This window comes from Salmo trutta, chromosome 13 (genome assembly GCF_901001165.1).
Source record: "Salmo trutta chromosome 13, fSalTru1.1, whole genome shotgun sequence".
NCBI lineage: Eukaryota > Metazoa > Chordata > Actinopteri > Salmoniformes > Salmonidae > Salmo > Salmo trutta.
The window spans coordinates 72,741,954-72,759,948 of record NC_042969.1 but is presented as its reverse complement, the minus strand read 5'-3'; the positions used below and the strand labels follow the sequence as shown (position 1 = coordinate 72,759,948).

General features: G+C 43.9%; 1 protein-coding gene across 1 annotated transcript in view; it reads right to left on the bottom strand.

The window, feature by feature from the left end:
• LOC115206486 (RNA-binding protein Musashi homolog 2) overlaps nt 1-17,995 on the bottom strand; it is a 406,246-nt gene that overhangs the window by 103,822 nt on the left and 284,429 nt on the right. The gene's annotated exons all lie outside the window — the stretch shown is intronic.

Genomic DNA, 17,995 nt, shown 5'->3' with positions numbered 1-17,995 from the left:
AAAAGACGTCTTACTGTACTTGAGATGAACATACAGTACATACTGTAGGCACTGAAATACATGAAAGGAATATGGAAGTGTTGACCCCGTGTCACACAGGGCTTTCAGAGTACTGCCATCAGGTGGAACACCTAGAAGGCCATCAAACCTAACATCTTTCATTTTGGGCTAAATGAAGAACAGAGGAGGGATCCTTGCGTTTCCTTCCCATCTCCTCACAGCTGAAATGAGCCCCCATGTTTGCTTGTTGTTTTATGTCTCTCTATTTGCTGAAGCGAGCAGGGCTGCTGCATCTCCAGGTAAAGTTAGCAGAATGCTCTCTCTCTCTCCACACGACTGCTTCCACCCCAGGGCACTATTAACCCCCCCAACACAGACACACCTCCATCGCCTGTGCTGCCATTTACATTTGCTCCCCCCATCTATATATATATACACACACACACACACACACACACACACACACACACACACACACACACACAGCTGTGCTGACTGACATTCCATCCTCCTAACACAATGCTTATTGCTCGTATACCAGGGCTATCAAAAGCATCCTAAAACACACCAAGGCCATTGTGTTATTAAGGTACATTAATTTGTTTCAATGGCTATGCCAGTGTCATCATTATCCTTCAATCAATACATTGAAAACACAAACAATGGTAGAGCAGACAGAGGCTATGCTAGAGGCCATGCTAACCTTCATCCTAGCCTCTAATTAAACACAATGGTCCTAAAACAGAGTAGCTGTCTATAATTATATCACCATCAGGCGGGTGAAGAGGGGGGCAAGCGTAGTGGGCAAGGGGAGCAGTGGTGGGTCTCTACCCGCTGCTGGCTAATGGCCGTGGAGAGCTGATCGTGATCGGGGTGGGTGTCATCAGCGCCAGCGGAGCGGTGGGAGCAGGGCCCGTTAGTTAAGAGGCCTGATGGGCGCTTCTCTGTTATTACTTAACTAATTACATGGATGGCTCAGGTTTCAACCAGTGCTGATGAGGTCCTTCAGCTCTTAATGAAAATATGAAGGGGGGCTAATGGTGTGGGGGAGTGAGAGGGTGGAGGGATGGCCGGCGTTCTTATCAGGGCAGTGGACAAAGATGAGGGAGGAGAGAGGATAGAGTTTGACAGTGTGTGATTCTCTGGTGTCTGATCTGTGGTTTTCTAAGTTTACATCTTCCATCTGTCTGTAAACTTTAGACAAATGTCCAGTAGTCATCATGAAATAAAGGATTCAATAGGCAGAGATGACAGACAGAAGCAGGCCGGATGATTTGTCGTAACTAGATACATTTCCAGCACAATATAAAACATTCTTCCTGTGTTGTGATCAAAATGTTTAAAGAGTGAATTTTCTTTTTTATCAGTAACTAATTCCAACATGTTATTTATACAAGCATCCATTTGCCTAATCTATTCATAATGACATTATTGTGAGCAGAGCATCTCGGCGCACCATGCACAGACCTCTGTCAGAGTGGTTTGATTGACAGGTCCACCCAGGACCAGAGGGCAGGGAGCTGTGGGGGGCAGATGCCACCTGCCAGTCTCCTTCTGTGGGGAGGGGGGGGGGTAATTAGAGAACACCCTCCTCCACTCCTCCCTGCCTCTCCTCCCCCCCCCCCTCCCCCCTCCCTCATCATGAACTTTAACGCATGAAAGTTGGGACGCGTTTTTAATGCTAACCAGCTCTTTTAACACCAACAACCTCCCTATTGTGACAATGTGACTGCAGTTACAAACAACCCCTACTAAAGAACAATTATTCTACAAGGAAACAATTACAGAAGAGCAATCATTTTTCTGTTGGTAAGTGCCACTTGCCCACGTAGATTCCCATATGTTGACAATATTCCAGCTCATATTAGTCAGGATCAAAGCCTCCTTCATATTAAACTATGTAAAAGTATACATTTCTAAAAGTGACAGAGCTGGGACATCAGCACTTTCTCTCTTTTAGAACATCCAGTTCAGAAAGAACACTGTCACTTCCCCTGACTGCCATAACGCCTGGAACCAACCTTCTTTAGAGCCACATTTTGTTTCCTCCAGCACAATTAAGAGCAGGCACTTCCTCTGACAGGCCTGATAACAGACAGACGGACGGACGGACGGACAGACAGGTGTGAGGGAGTCAGACAGACAGACAGACAGACAGACAGACAGACAGACAGACAGACAGACAGACAGACAGACAGACAGACAGACAGATGTGAGGGAGACGACAGACAGACAGACAGACAGACAGACAGACAGACAGACAGACAGACAGACAGACAGACAGACAGATGTGAGGGAGACGACAGACAGACAGACAGACAGACAGACAGACAGACAGACAGACAGACAGACAGACAGACAGACAGACAGACAGACAGACAGACAGACAGACAGACAGACAGACAGACAGACAGACAGACAGACAGACAGACAGACAGACAGACAGGTGTGAGGGAGACAAAAGGAGAGGAGAGAGAAGTTGCCTCATTCACAGACCTGATTAGTTCTCACATCTCTTCCTCCCCAGAACTGCAGTGCTGCAGAGTGAAGTGCCTGGCTGGCAGAGTGACTCATCCCTCAATACAACAGTACAGTCACTCCAGGCAAGAGAACGAAAGGCACTTAAACCCAAAACCAGAACATCAACATAACAGAGGCAAACATGACAACAGTGGTCACATCAGATGGCCTGTTTTGACTATTATTATCTGAGCAGGGCTATAAAAAGACATGTACAGTAAACCACTCAATTTATGTACATACTACATGTAAGCAGTGAAATGCCTGTTTTACCACAGAGATCTCAGGCCTTTCTCTTTGTCTGTATCCCGATACCTAACAGCACAGCACTGCCATTACGTCTACTCACATCCCCCAACCATCACCCCCACCATTGGAAAAGGTCACAGACAAGCTGTTCTATCGTATTTGTGGAGAGAGAGAGAGAGTAAGAGAGAGTGAGAGAGCGTAAGAGAGAGAGTGAGAGAGAGTGAGAGAGAGTAAGAGAGAGTGAGAGAGAGTAAGAGCAAGAGAGAAGGAAAGAGAAATGTGCTCTGATGCCTGACAGCAGAACCCTGAACTTAACACTGAGTCATAATTCATGGCAAGTTGAATTAGATTACATGGGAGGCATGGGGAGCCCCTGCACATTATTAATACACTTAAAGCTATTTTGCCTGACACACAAATCTATATCTGCAGTGAAAAAAACAGCGGCTATTTATGCTTCCAAAACAGAACATCTATTTTCTATTTTCACTGTGGCGTTTGCGAGAGGAAAGCGCTTTAGAGCAAATAAAAATGTGTGTGTGTGCATACCTGTATTGCATGTGTGTGTGTGTGTTGTTGGGCTGTTCTTCAGGCAGTGTGTGTGTGTGTGTGTCTTGGCTATAGATTACAGAGGGGTCTGGCAGGGTGAAGCGAGCAGAGGGAGCCATCTCCCCTCCACTTTACTGCTTTCTTTTCTTTATGCGTTACATCAACTACAGTTAGGAGGTCATAAAACCCTGTTAGCTTTACCATGCCATTTTCACTGGTGTTCTGCCCTTTTGTCAGGTATGTACAGGAAATTCTACTTCATGTATCGCTTGCTCTCTTCAACCTCCCCCCGCCCTACTTTCATTCCCCCTTTCTAAGAACTGGATTTCCTCTTCTCTCCGTTGTGACATGTCTGGTCTGAAAGAGCACTTTGGAAATGGCATTGCTGAATTACTGTAATCTTTTCAAATATCACAATTTGGGGGGGGGGGGGGGGGCGAGAGAGAGAGAGGGAAAATCCTCTGCTTTATCATTAACAGCAGACTCGTACATTTCCTCAGTGAAAACAATGTATTGAGCAAATGTCAACTAGGCTTTTTACCAAATTACCGTACAACAGACCACGTATTCACCCTGCACACCTTAATTGACAAACAAACAAACCAAAACAAACGCAAAGTCTTCTCATGCTTTGTTGATTTCCAAATAGCTTTCAACTCAATTTGGCATGAGGGTCAGCTATACAAATTGATGGAAAGTGGTGTTGGGGGAAAAAAATACGACATTATAAAATCCATGTACACAAACAACAAGTGTGCGGTTAAAATTGGCAAAAAAACACACATTTCTTTCCGCAGGGCCAGGGGGTGAGACAGGGATGCAGCTAAAGCTCCACCCTCTTCAACATGTATATCAACGAATTGGTGAGGGCACTAGAACAGTCGGCCTCACCACACTAGAATCTGTAAAATATCTACTGTTGCTGATGAGCTCGTGCTTCTGTCCTCAACCAAGGATGCCATCAGCAGCACCCAGATCTCAATAAGACAAAAAACATCCAGTTTCCAGGACCACGAATACAAATTCCATCTAGACACCGTTTCCCTAGAGCACACAACAAACTATACCTACCTCGGCCTAAACATCAGCGCCACAGGTAACTTCCACAAAGCTGTGAACGATCTGAGAGACAAGGCAAGAAGGGTGTTCTATGCCATCAAAAGGAACATTAAATCGACGTACCAATTATGATCTGGCTAAAAATACTTGAATCAGTTATAGAACCCATTGCCCTTCATGGTTGTGAGGTCTGGGGTCCGCTCACTAACCAATAATTCACAAAATGGGACAAACACCAAATTGAGACACTGCAAAAATATCCTCCGTGTACAACGTAAAACACCCAATAATGCATGCAGAGCCGAATTAGGCCGATACCAGGTAATTATCAAAATCCAGAAAAGAGCCGTTAAATTCTACAACCACCTAAAAGGAAGCAATTCCCAAACCTTCCATAACAAAGCCATCACCTACAGAGAAATAAACCTGGAGAAGAGACCCCTAAGCATGCTGGTCCTGGGGATCTGTTCACAAACACAAACAGACCCCACAGAGCCCCAGGACAGCAACACAACTAGACCTAACCAAATCATGAGAAAACAAAAAGATAATTACTTGACACATTGGAAAGAATTTACCAGAAAACAGAGCAAACTAGAATGCTACAGTATTTGGCCCTAAACAGAGAGTACACAGTGGCAGAATACCTGACCACTGTGACTGACCCAAACTTAAGGAAATCTTTGACTATGTACAGACTGTGAGCATAGCCTTGCTATTGAGAAAGGCCACCGAAGGCAGACTTGACTATCATGAGAAGACAGGCTATGTGCACACTGCCCACAAAATGAGGTGGAAACTGAGCTGCACTTCCTAACCTCCTGCCAAATGTATAACCATATTATCCCTCAGATTACACAGACTCACAAATAATTTGAAAACAAATCCAATTTTGATAAATTCCCATATCTACTGGGAAAAATATCACAGTGTGCCATCACAGCAGCAAGATGTGTGACCTGTTGCCACAGGAAAAGGGCAAGCAGTGAAGAACAAACACCATTGTAAATACAACCTAGATTTACCTGTATTTATTTTCCCTTTTGTACTTTGACTATTTGCACATCATAACAACACTGTATATATACATAATATGACATTTGAAATGTCTTTATTCTTTTGGAACTTTTGTAAGTGTAATGTTTACAATAAATGTTTTATTGTTTATTATCTATTTCACTTGCTTTGGCAATGTAAACATATGTTTCCCATGCCAATAAAGCCCTTAAATTGAGAGAGAGAGAGACAGACATGGGGGAGAGAGAAAGAGAGAGACACAGAGAGAAAGACAGACAGGGGGAGAGAGAGAGAGAGAGACGGGGGAGAGAGAGCGACAGGGGAGAGAGAGAGACGGGGAGAGAGAGAGAGAGACAGGGGAGAGAGAGAGATGGGGAGAGAGATAGAGAGAGAGAGAACGAGACAGACAGGGGGAGAGACAGACAGGGGGAGAGTGAGAAAGAGAGAGACACAGAGAGAGAGAGACAGACAGGGGGAGAGAGAGAGAGAGATGGGGGAGAGAGAGCGACAGGGGAGAGAGAGAGACGGGGAGAGAGAGAGAGAGAGACAGGGGAGAGAGAGAGAGATGGGGAGAGAGAGAGAGAGACACGGAGAGAGAGAGAGAGACACAGAGAGAGAGAGACACGGAGAGAAAGAGAGAGAGAGACACACAGAGGGAGAGAGAGAGAGAGAGAGAGAGAGAGAGAAAGAGAGACAGGGGGAGAGAGAGAAAGAGAGAGACACGGAGAGAGAGAGAGAGAGAGAGACACGGAGAGAAAGAGAGAGAGAGACACACAGAGGGAGAGAGAGAGAGAGAGAGAGAGAGAGAGAGAGAGAAAGAGAGACAGGGGGAGAGAGAGAAAGAGAGAGACACGGAGAGAGAGAGAGACAGAGGGGGGGAGAGAGAAAGAGAGAGACAGAGAGAGAGAGAGAGAGAGACAGACAGGGGGGAGAGAGAAAGAGAGAGACAGAGAGAGAGAGACAGACAGGGGAGAGAGAGAGAGAGAGATGGGGGGAGAGAGAGAGACGGAGAGAGAGAGACACGGAGAGAGAGACACGGAGAGAGAGAGAGACAGAGGGGGGGAGAGAGAAAGAGAGAGACAGAGAGAGAGAGAGAGAGAGACAGACAGGGGGGAGAGAGAAAGAGAGAGACAGAGAGAGAGAGACAGACAGGGGGAGAGAGAGAGAGAGAGATGGGGGGAGAGAGAGAGACGGAGAGAGAGAGACACGGAGAGAGAGACACGGAGAGAGAGAGAGACACGGAGAGAGAGACAGAGACACGGAGAGAGAGATAGAGAGACAGAGAGAGAGAGAGAGAGACATGGAGAGAGAGAGAGAAAGAGAGAAAGAGAGAGACACGGAGAGAGAGAGAGAGAGACAGAGGGGGAGAGAGAAAAAGAGAGAGACAGAGAGAGAGAGACAGACAGGGAGAGAAAGAGAGAGAGAGAGAGAGAGAAAGACACAGAGAGAGAGACAGACGGGGAGAGAGAAAGAGAGAGACACGGAGAGAGAGAGAGAGAGAGAGAGAGAGACAGAGACACACAGAGAGAGAGAGAGAGAGAGAGAGAGAGAGAGAGAAAGAGAGAGAGAGAGAGAGACAGAGAGAGAGAGAGAAAGAGAATCTTAGCCATGCACTAACACCTCCTGGACAGAGAGAGCTGAGTAAATACACACAGAGAGAGACAGGAAGAATCAATTTAACATGTCACCTAATGGGATTAAATGGGCTGAGGGATATATCTACTATGGAAACACTCATAGAATCATGTCATGTCCCCTCTGCCTTGCCCCTCCTCTGACACACACAAACACTTCCCTTCCTCCCTTGGGTGTTTCTGCCATGTTCTCAGTGTCATCAGAAGAAGTGGTGGTGTTAACAGCCAGAAGGAAGAAAGAGAAGAGGGAGAAGGAGAAAATAAGAGTGATTTTCTGCCCCGAGCTGCCACTTTCTCCCTCACAGCGGTAGATTATCTCCCAATGATATTGCAGGCCTGAGCCCCGGCATGGCGGAGCCAGCCTTTAAATTGGCCCGCTGACATGCTAGGCACTTATCATACATGCTAATGGGCTAGCGCCGCGGTGGGCTAGCGCAGGGGGTCTCCGGGGGCAGGCAGGGAGAGAAGAGAGGGGCGGCATGATGGGAATGAGCCAGGGTACATCTGTACTGGCAGGGGGGCTACATGGGGGCAGCATGGGGGGCATGGGGATTATGGAGAGGGGTCAGCAGTATTGCCGGGACACATGTAGCAGGTCTACAGGTCTAGGGGAGCTGTTAGCTATTGGTGCAGAAAGCACAGAGACACCAGCAGAGAGGAGAGTGAGGTCCTTGCATACCCAAGGCTGAGTTTGACATCTATGAGGACGGTGTAAGAATGGACAGTTAACATACAGCCCTCACCGATAGTCTCACATCCAGTTCAGATCCGTTGAAAGAAATAATAGGGTATAATTACCTCATTTGTGCATCTAAGAAAGAGCACTGCTACAGTAGACTGCGTTTTCTCTCTAAGTTTTCCTGTCTGGGTGGTACCTGAGGAAGGGTTTATCCGAGGCCAGGATCGATCCACTCCTCTACGTGTGTCCAACAGCTGCACGGTTCAGTCTGCCTCGACAGGTCTTTAAACACTATCCTGAGTGGCGGGGCAGCTTTATTGCGCGCCCCACACTCCAGTTAAACACCTATATTCTACTGTCACAGTAAAGCTCAGTGAGTACTACCGGACAAAGGATATATAAAACATTTGGGGGGGGGGCGGCTTGGTCTTGTATGAAGCGATTTGGAGAGAGTGTGAAAGGGGTGTGAGTGTCAAGGCTAAACAGACTGACACACATTCAGGCAGTCAGTCAAACCTGGGCTGCCGTTTTTGGGCCAGAACTCGAGTCTGTCCATTCTGAAGAGGAATACAAAAAGCCTATTCAGAATTTTCCTTCACTGCTCTATTTGTCCTCTCTTCCTTTTTCAGCCTCTCCACATGTCAGAGCTAGGATATTTAAATGTAAAAGTATGAATAATAAAAAATTCCTTATACTAAGCAAACCAAACGGCATAATTTTCTTGTTTTTAAAATGTACACATACCCAGGGGCACACTCCAACACTCAGACATCATTTACAAACAAAGCATTTGTGTTTAGTGAGTCTGCCAGATGAGAGGCAGTAGGGATGACCAGGGATTTTCTCTTGATAAGTGTGTGAATTGAACTATTTTTTGTCCTGCTAAGCAATCAAAATGTAATGAGCACTTTTGGGTGTCAGGGAAAATGTATGGAGTAAAAAGTACATCCTTTTCTTTAGGGATGTAGTGAAGTAAAAGTAACATTTGTAAAAAATATGGATAGTAAAGTGCAGATACCCCAAAAACTACTTAAATCACTGCCCACTTTAATAATGGAACACTAATCACTTTAATAATGTTTACATATTTTGCATTACTCATCGCATGTGTACAGTTGAAGTCAGAAGTTTACATACACCTTAGCCAAATATATTTAAAATAGGTTTTCACAATTTCTGACATTTAATTCTAGTACAAATGCCCTGTCTTAGATCAGTTAGGATCACCACTTTATTTTAAAAATGTGAAATGTCAGAATAATAGCAGAAAATGATTTATTTCAGCTTTTATTTCTTTCATCACATTCCCAGTGGGTCAGAAGTTTACATACACTCAAATAGTATTTGGTAGCATTGCCGTTAAATTGTTTAACTTGGGTCAAACGTTTCAGGTAGCCTTCCACAAGCTTTTTTTTCCTCCAAACATAACGATGGTCATTATGGCCAAACATTTCTATTTTTGTTTCATCAGACCAGTGGACATTTCTCCAAAAAGTACAATCTTTGTCCCCATGTGCAAACCGTAGTCTGGCTATTTTATGGCGGTTTTGGAGCAAATGGCTTCTTCTTTTGCAGAGCGGCCTTTCAGGTTATGTCAATATAGGACTCGTTTTACTGTGGATATACATACTTTTGTACCCGTTTCCTCCAGCATCTTCACAAGGTCCTTTGCTGTTGTTCTGGGATTGATTTGCACTTTTCGCACCAAAGTACGTTCATCTCTAGGAGACAGAACGCGTCCCCTTCCTGAGCGGTATGACGGCTGTGTGGTCCCATGGTGTTTATACTTGCGTACTATTGTTTGTACAGATGAACGTGGTACCTTCAGGTGTTTGGAAATTGCTCCCAAGGATGAACCAGACTTGTGGAGGTCTGCAATTTTTTTCTGAGGTCTTGGCTGATTTCTTTTGATTTTCCCATGATGTCAAGCAAAGAGGCACTGAGTTTGAAGGTAGGCCTTGAAATACATCCACAGGTACACCTCCAATTGACTCCAATGATGTCAATTAGCCTATCAGAAGCTTCTAAAGCCATGTGTGTGTATGTGTACGTGTGTATGTGTATGCAAACCTCTGACCCACTGGAATTGTGATACAGTAAATTATACGTGAAATAATCTGTCTGTTAACAATTGTTGGAAAAATTACTTGTGTCATGCACAAAGTAGATGTCCTAACCAACTTGCCAAAACTATAGTTTGTTAACAAGAAATTTGTGGAGTGGTTGAAAAACGAGTTTTAATGACTCCAACTTAAGTGTATGTAAACTTCCTACTTCAACTGTATATACTGTAATCTTTTGTACTGTATCTTAGTCAATGCTGCTCTGACACTGCTCGTCCAAATATTATATATTCTTAATTCCATTCCTTTACTTTAGATTTGTGTGTATTGTCGTGAAATTGTTAGATATTACTTGTTAAATACTGCTGCACTGTTGGAACTAGAAGCCCAAGCATTTTGCTACACCCGCAAAAACATCTGCTAAACACATGTATGTGACCAATACAATTTCATTTGAAGTAGTACTTTAAAGTATTTTTACTTAACCTGTTGGGGCTAGGGGGCAGTATTTACACGGCCGGATAAAAACGTACCCGATTTAATCTGGTTACTAATCCTACCCAGTAACTACAATATGCATATACTTATTATATATGGATAGAAAACACCCTAAAGTTTCTAAAACTGTTTGAATGGTGTCTGTGAGTATAACAGAACTCATTTGGCAGGCAAAAACCTGAGAGATTCCTTTACAGGAAGTGGCCTGTTTGACCATTTATTTGCTTTCTTTGACATCTCTTCCAAAAACTCAGGATCTCTGCTGTTACGTGACACTTCCCACGTCTCCAATGGGCTCTCAGAGCCCGGGAAAAACCTGAATGACGTAATTCAAAGCCCTGGCTGAAACACACGAGAGCTTTTGCTAAGTGGTCTATGAGCAGACAAAAGACTTAGGCGCGTGACCTGCCTGCCCCCGCCTTTCTGTTTTTCCCTCAGTTTACAGACACGCAGATTCCCGGTCGGAATATTATCGCTTTTCTACGAGATAAATTGCATAAAAATTGATTTTAAACAGCGGTTGACATGCTTCGAAGTACGGTAATGGAATATTTAGAATTGTTTTGTCACGTTATGCGCCATGCGCACGACCGTGATTTACCATTCTGATAGTGTCTAGAACGCACAAACAAAACGTCGCTGATGGAACATAACGATGGATTATTTGGGACCAAACCTACATTTGTTATTGAAGTAGAAGTCCTGGGAGTGCATTCTGACGAAGAACAGGAAAGGTAAGACCATTTTTCTTATAGGAAATATGATTTTGGTGAAGGCTAAACTGGGTGGGTGTCTAAATAGCTAGCCGTGATGGCTGGGCTATGTACTTAGAATATTGCAAAATGTGCTTCATCCGAAAAGCTATTTTAAAATCGGACATATCGAGTGCATAGAGGAGTTCTGTATCTATAATTCTTAAAATAATTGTTATGCTTTTTGTGAATGTTTATCATGAGTAATTTAGTAAATTGTTAGTAAATTCCCCGGAAGTTTGCGGGGGGTATGCTTTTTCTGAACGTCACATGCTAATGTAAAAAGCTGGTTTTTGATATAAATATGAACTTGATTGAACAGACATGCATGTATTGTATAACATAATGTCCTAGGTGTGTCATCTGATGAAGATCATCAAAGGTTAGTGCTGCATTTAGCTGTGATTTGGGTTTTTGTGACATTATATGCTAGCTTGAAAAATGGGTGTCTGATTATTTCTGGCTGGGTACTCTGCTGACATAATCTAATGTTTTGCTTTCGTTGTAAAGCCTTTTTGAAATCGGACAGTGTGGTTAGATTAACGAGAGTCTTGTCTTTAAATAGCTGTAAAATAGTCATATGTTTGAGAAATTGAAGTAATAGCATTTCAAACGTTTTGAAAATCGCGCCACAGGATTCAACTTGCTGTTACGTAGGTGGGACGATTTGGTGCCACCTAGCCCAGAGAGGTTTGTTAACAAGAAATTTGTGGAGTGGTTGAAAAACGAGTTTTAATGACTCCAACTTAAGTGTATGTAAACTTCCTACTTCAACTGTATATACTGTAATATTTTGTACTGTATCTTAGTCAATGCTGCTCTGACACTGCTCGTCCAAATATTATATATTCTTAATTCCATTCCTTTACCTTAGATTTGTGTGTATTGTCGTGAAATTGTTAGATATTACTTGTTAAATACTGCTGCACTGTTGGAACTAGAAGCCCAAGCATTTTGCTATACCCGCAATAACATCTGCTAAACACATGTATGTGACCAATACAATTTCATTTGAAGTAGTACTTTCAAGTATTTTTACTTAAGTACTTTACACCACTGCTACCCAGAGTGGGTATCAAACAGGTTCGGCCCAGGGCGGCTGGCACTCAGAGTAGAGCCTCACCCATATACTGGCACTGAGCCACTGATGCCTGGTAACATCATCTCTTGATGCAGAGTCCTGTAAGTCCCAGTCAGAACCAATCACTAGGAGAGGAGAGGAGTCAATGCCTGGGTCATGCCTGATAGCTCCACACAGGAAGTAGAGCTGGAGACTGAGATGGCCCCCTTCCCTCTTAAAAGCTGAGGGTTAAGGGTGCACAGATGGTGTGTTTGTGAAATGGTGGCTGTAAAGCATCTCTTGCACGAGGGCTACGGCCTGGTGGACACTTCCAAGGGTGTGTTACTACTGCCATTTACAACATAATCATTATAATGTTATTGCTGAATATTAGTCAAATACACACGCACTCACACGCACGTACATACACGCGCACACAAATGCGCAGGCTGCTAGCAGACGATGCCTCCAAGGTGGCTTTTATCCTTTTGGCAAAGAGAAACTCTGGAAACAGCATCAGAGATTAGAAGAGGGAAGAAAGAGAGGATGCGGGACTCCATCCAACACCGCTTTTTCACACACAAAACATTCTTCCGCTTCATCCCACTTTTCATACCTTCTCTCAGTCATTTATTTCCCAGTTGTTCCTCCAACACCTCAGCAACCAGGAAGCCCCACAAACAGAGTACTAATTTTATGGAGACAGGAGCTGGTAATACTGAAGCAGGCCGGGGATGAAAATATTCCTTTTTCTCATCCTTCTCTCTTATTTAACCTCCCCAAAAGATGCAAACAATGCATGCAATTCCCCCAAAGCCCAATTTAATACAGCCAGTCGATGGGCACATGGGGCTAGGCTGAACAATGAGAGTATTTGATGCACTATCATGTGAAAGTCAATATCTGTGCTGTATCTGTGGTTGGACGGCTGCTGTGTTTGTCTGTTTGTCTGTCTGTGGGTCTGGGGGGCTGAGACTGGGTGTCAGGGAACTACTGCATAATGTACGACCTGCATTTCATCACCCAGTTGTTTGAGGTTTATAAAGGATTTTAAAGTTTGTAATTTCCACTTGAAAATGTCAGACTTGATTTGCCCTAACTAAACATGTATGAACCCCTATAAAAATGTCCATTAATTATAATCCACACAATAATTTACATTTCCTGTTACTGCAGTAATATACTACACAAATGTCCCTCAGTCAACACTACTACTAATACTCTACTCTCCTTCCTTAGTCAACACTGCCACTACCACACTACTCTCTTGGTAGTGTTGACAAATGAGGGAGAGTAGTGTAGTTGCAGTAGTGTTGACTAAGATGAGAGAGTAGTGTAGTAGTGGTAGTATTAACTAAGAAGGAATAGTAGAGTAGTGTAGTAGTGTTGAACTAAGTAGAAGGAAGAGTAGTGTAGTAGTGGGACTGTTGAATAAGGAAAGAGAGTAGTGTAGTAGTGGTAGTGTTGACTAAGGAGGGAGATCAGAGTAGTGTAGTAGTGGTAGTGTTGACTAAGGAGGGAGATCCGAGTAGTGTAGAAGTGGTAGTGTTGATTAAGGAGGGAGATCAGAGTAGTGTAGTAGTGGTAGTGTTGACTAAGAAGGAAGAGTAGAGTAGTAGTGGTAGTGTTGACTAAGGAGGGAGATCAGAGTAGTGTAGTAGTGGTAGTGTTGACTAAGGAGGGAGATCAGAGTAGTGTAGTAGTGGTAGTGTTGACTAAGAAGGAAGAGTAGAGTAGTAGTGGTAGTGTTGACTAAGGAGGGAGATCAGAGTAGTGTAGTAGTGGTAGTGTTGACTAAGAAGGAAGAGTAGAGTAGTAGTGGTAGTGTTGACTAAGGAGGGAGATCAGAGTAGTGTAGTAGTGGTAGTGTTGACTAAGGAGGGAGATCAGAGTAGTGTAGTAGTGGTAGTGTTGACTAAGGAGGGAGATCAGAGTAGAGTAGTAGTGGTAGTGTTGACTAAGGAGGGAGATCAGAGTAGAGTAGTAGTGGTAGTGTTGACTAAGGAGGGAGAACAGAGTAGTGTAATAGTGGTAGTGTTGACTAAGGAGGGAGATCAGAGTAGTGTAGTAGTGGTAGTGTTGACTAAGGATGGAGAGTAGAGTAGTGTAATAGTGGTAATGTTGACTAAGGAGGGAGAACAGAGTAGTGTAGTAGTGGTAGTGTTGACTAAGAAGGAAGAGTAGTGTAATAGTGGTAGTGTTGACTAAGGATGGAGAGTAGAGTAGTGTAGTAGTGGTAATGTTGACTAAGGAGGGAGAACAGAGTAGTGTAGTAGTGGTAGTGTTGACTAAGGAGGGAGATCAGAGTAGTGTAGTAGTGGTAGTGTTGACTAAGGAGGGAGATCAGAGTAGTGTAGTAGTGGTAGTGTTGACTAAGAAGGAAGAGTAGAGTAGTAGTGGTAGTGTTGACTAAGAAGGGAGAGTAGTGTAGTAGTGGTAGTGTTGACTAAGGAGGGAGATCAGAGTAGTGTAGTAGTGGTACTGTTGACTAAGGAGGGAGATCAGAGTAGTGTAGTAGTGGTAGTGTTGACTAAGGAGGGAGAACAGAGTAGTGTAGTAGTGGTAGTGTTGACTAAGGAGGGAGATCAGAGTAGTGTAGTAGTGTTGACTAAGAAGGAAGAGTAGAGTAGTAGTGGTAGTGTTGACTAAGAAGGGAGATCAGAGTAGTGTAGTAGTGGTAGTGTTGACTAAGGAGGGAGATCAGAGTAGTGTAGTAGTGGTAGTGTTGACTAAGAAGGGAGAGTAGTGTAGTAGTGGTACTGTTGACTAAGGAGGGAGATCAGAGTAGTGTAGTAGTGGTAGTGTTGACTAAGGAGGGAGATCAGAGTAGTGTAGTAGTGGTAGTGTTGACTAAGGAGGGAGATCAGAGTAGTGTAGTAGTGGTAGTGTTGACTAAGAAGGAAGAGTAGAGTAGTAGTGGTAGTGTTGACTAAGAAGGGAGAGTAGTGTAGTAGTGGTAGTGTTGACTAAGAAGGGAGATCAGAGTAGTGTAGTAGTGGTAGTGTTGACTAAGGAGGGAGAACAGAGTAGTGTAGTAGTGGTAGTGTTGACTAAGGAGGGAGAACAGAGTAGTGTAATAGTGGTAGTGTTGACTAAGGAGGGAGATCAGAGTAGTGTAGTAGTGGTAGTGTTGACTAAGGAAAGAGAGTAGTGTAGTAGCGGTAGTGTTGACTAAGGAGGGAGATCAGAGTAGTGTAATAGTGGTAGTGTTGACTAAGGAGGGAGAACAGAGTAGTGTAGTAGTGGTAGTGTTGACTACGGAGGGAGAACAGAGTAGTGTAGTAGTGGTAGTGTTGACTAAGGAGGGAGAACAGAGTAGTGTAGTAGTGGTAGTGTTGACTAAGGAGGGAGAACAGAGTAGTGTAATAGTGGTAGTGTTGACTAAGGAGGGAGAACAGAGTAGTGTAGTAGTGGTAGTGTTGACTAAGGAGGGAGATCAGAGTAGTGTAGTAGTGGTAGTGTTGACTAAGAAGGAAGAGTAGAGTAGTAGTGGTAGTGTTGACTAAGAAGGGAGAGTAGTGTAGTAGTGGTAGTGTTGACTAAGGAGGGAGATCAGAGTAGTGTAGTAGTGGTAGTGTTGACTAAGGAGGGAGCTCAGAGTAGTGTAGTAGTGGTAGTGTTGACTAAGGAGGGAGAACAGAGTAGTGTAGTAGTGGTAGTGTTGACTAAGGAGGGAGATCAGAGTAGTGTAATAGTGGTAGTGTTGACTAAGGAGGGAGAACAGAGTAGTGTAGTAGTGGTAGTGTTGACTAAGGAGGGAGAACAGAGTAGTGTAGTAGTGGTAGTGTTGACTAAGGAGGGAGAACAGAGTAGTGTAGTAGTGGTAGTGTTGACTAAGGAGGGAGAACAGAGTAGTGTAATAGTGGTAGTGTTGACTAAGGAGGGAGAACAGAGTAGTGTAGTAGTGGTAGTGTTGATTAAGGAGGGAGATCAGAGTAGTGTAATAGTGGTAGTGTTGACTAAGGAGGGAGATCAGAGTAGTGTAATAGTGGTAGTGTTGACTAAGGAGGGAGATCAGAGTAGTGTAGTAGTGTTGACTAAGGAGGGAGAGTAGTGTTGACTAAGGAGGGAGAGTAGTGTAGTCGTGTTGACTAAGGAGGGAGAGTTGCGTAGTAGTGTTGACTAAGGAGGGAGAGTAGTTTAATAGTGGTCATGTTGACTAAGGATGGAGAGTAGAGTAGTGTAGTAGTGGTAGTGTTGACTAAGGAGGGAGATCAGAGTAGTGTAATAGTGGTAGTGTTGACTAAGGAGGGAGATCAGAGTAGTGTAGTAGTGGTAGTGTTGACTAAGAAGGAAGAGTAGAGTAGTGTAGTAGTGGAACTGTTGACTAAGGAAAGAGAGTAGTGTAGTAGTGGTAGTGTTGACTAAGGAGGGAGATCAGAGTAGTGTAATAGTGGTAGTGTTGACTAAGGAGGGAGATCAGAGTAGTGTAGTAGTGGTAGTGTTGACTAAGGAGGGAGATCAGAGTAGTGTAGTAGTGGTAGTGTTGACTAAGGGGGGAGAGTAGTGTAGTAGTGGTACTGTTGACTAAGGAGGGAGAGTAGTGTAATGTAGTAGTGGTAGTGTTGACTAAGGAGAGAGATCAGAGTAGTGTAGTAGTGTTGACTAAGGAGGGAGATCAGAGTAGTGTAGTAGTGGTAGTGTTGACTAAGGAGGGAGATCAGAGTAGTGTAGTAGTGGTAGTGTTGACTAAGGAGGGAGATCAGAGTAGTGTGGTAGTGTTGACTAAGGAGGGAGATCAGAGTAGTGTAGTAGTGTTGAACTAAGTAGAAGGAAGAGTAGTGTAGTAGTGGGACTGTTGACTAAGGAAAGAGAGTAGTGTAGTAGTGGTAGTGTTGACTAAGGAGGGAGATCAGAGTAGTGTAGTAGTGGTAGTGTTGACTAAGGAGGGAGATCCGAGTAGTGTAGTAGTGGTAGTGTTGACTAAGAAGGAAGAGTAGAGTAGTAGTGGTAGTGTTGACTAAGGAGGGAGATCAGAGTAGTGTAGTAGTGGTAGTGTTGACTAAGGAGGGAGATCAGAGTAGTGTAGTAGTGGTAGTGTTGACTAAGGAGGGAGAACAGAGTAGTGTAATAGTGGTAGTGTTGACTAAGGAGGGAGATCAGAGTAGAGTAGTAGTGGTAGTGTTGACTAAGGAGGGAGAACAGAGTAGTGTAATAGTGGTAGTGTTGACTAAGGAGGGAGATCAGAGTAGTGTAGTAGTGGTAGTGTTGACTAAGGATGGAGAGTAGAGTAGTGTAATAGTGGTAATGTTGACTAAGGAGGGAGAACAGAGTAGTGTAGTAGTGGTAGTGTTGACTAAGGAGGGAGATCAGAGTAGTGTAGTAGTGGTAGTGTTGACTAAGGAGGGAGATCAGAGTAGTGTAGTAGTGGTAGTGTTGACTAAGAAGGAAGAGTAGAGTAGTAGTGGTAGTGTTGACTAAGAAGGGAGAGTAGAGTAGTGTAGTAGTGGTAGTGTTGACTAAGGAGGGAGATCAGAGTAGTGTAGTAGTGGTAGTGTTGACTAAGGAGGGAGATCAGAGTAGTGTAGTAGTGGTAGTGTTGACTAAGAAGGAAGAGTAGAGTAGTAGTGGTAGTGTTGACTAAGAAGGGAGAGTAGTGTAGTAGTGGTAGTGTTGACTAAGAAGGGAGATCAGAGTAGTGTAGTAGTGGTAGTGTTGACTAAGGAGGGAGAACAGAGTAGTGTAGTAGTGGTAGTGTTGACTAAGGAGGGAGAACAGAGTAGTGTAGTAGTGGTAGTGTTGACTAAGGAGGGAGATCAGAGTAGTGTAGTAGTGGTAGTGTTGACTAAGGAAAGAGAGTAGTGTAGTAGCGGTAGTGTTGACTAAGGAGGGAGATCAGAGTAGTGTAATAGTGGTAGTGTTGACTAAGGAGGGAGAACAGAGTAGTGTAGTAGTGGTAGTGTTGACTAAGGAGG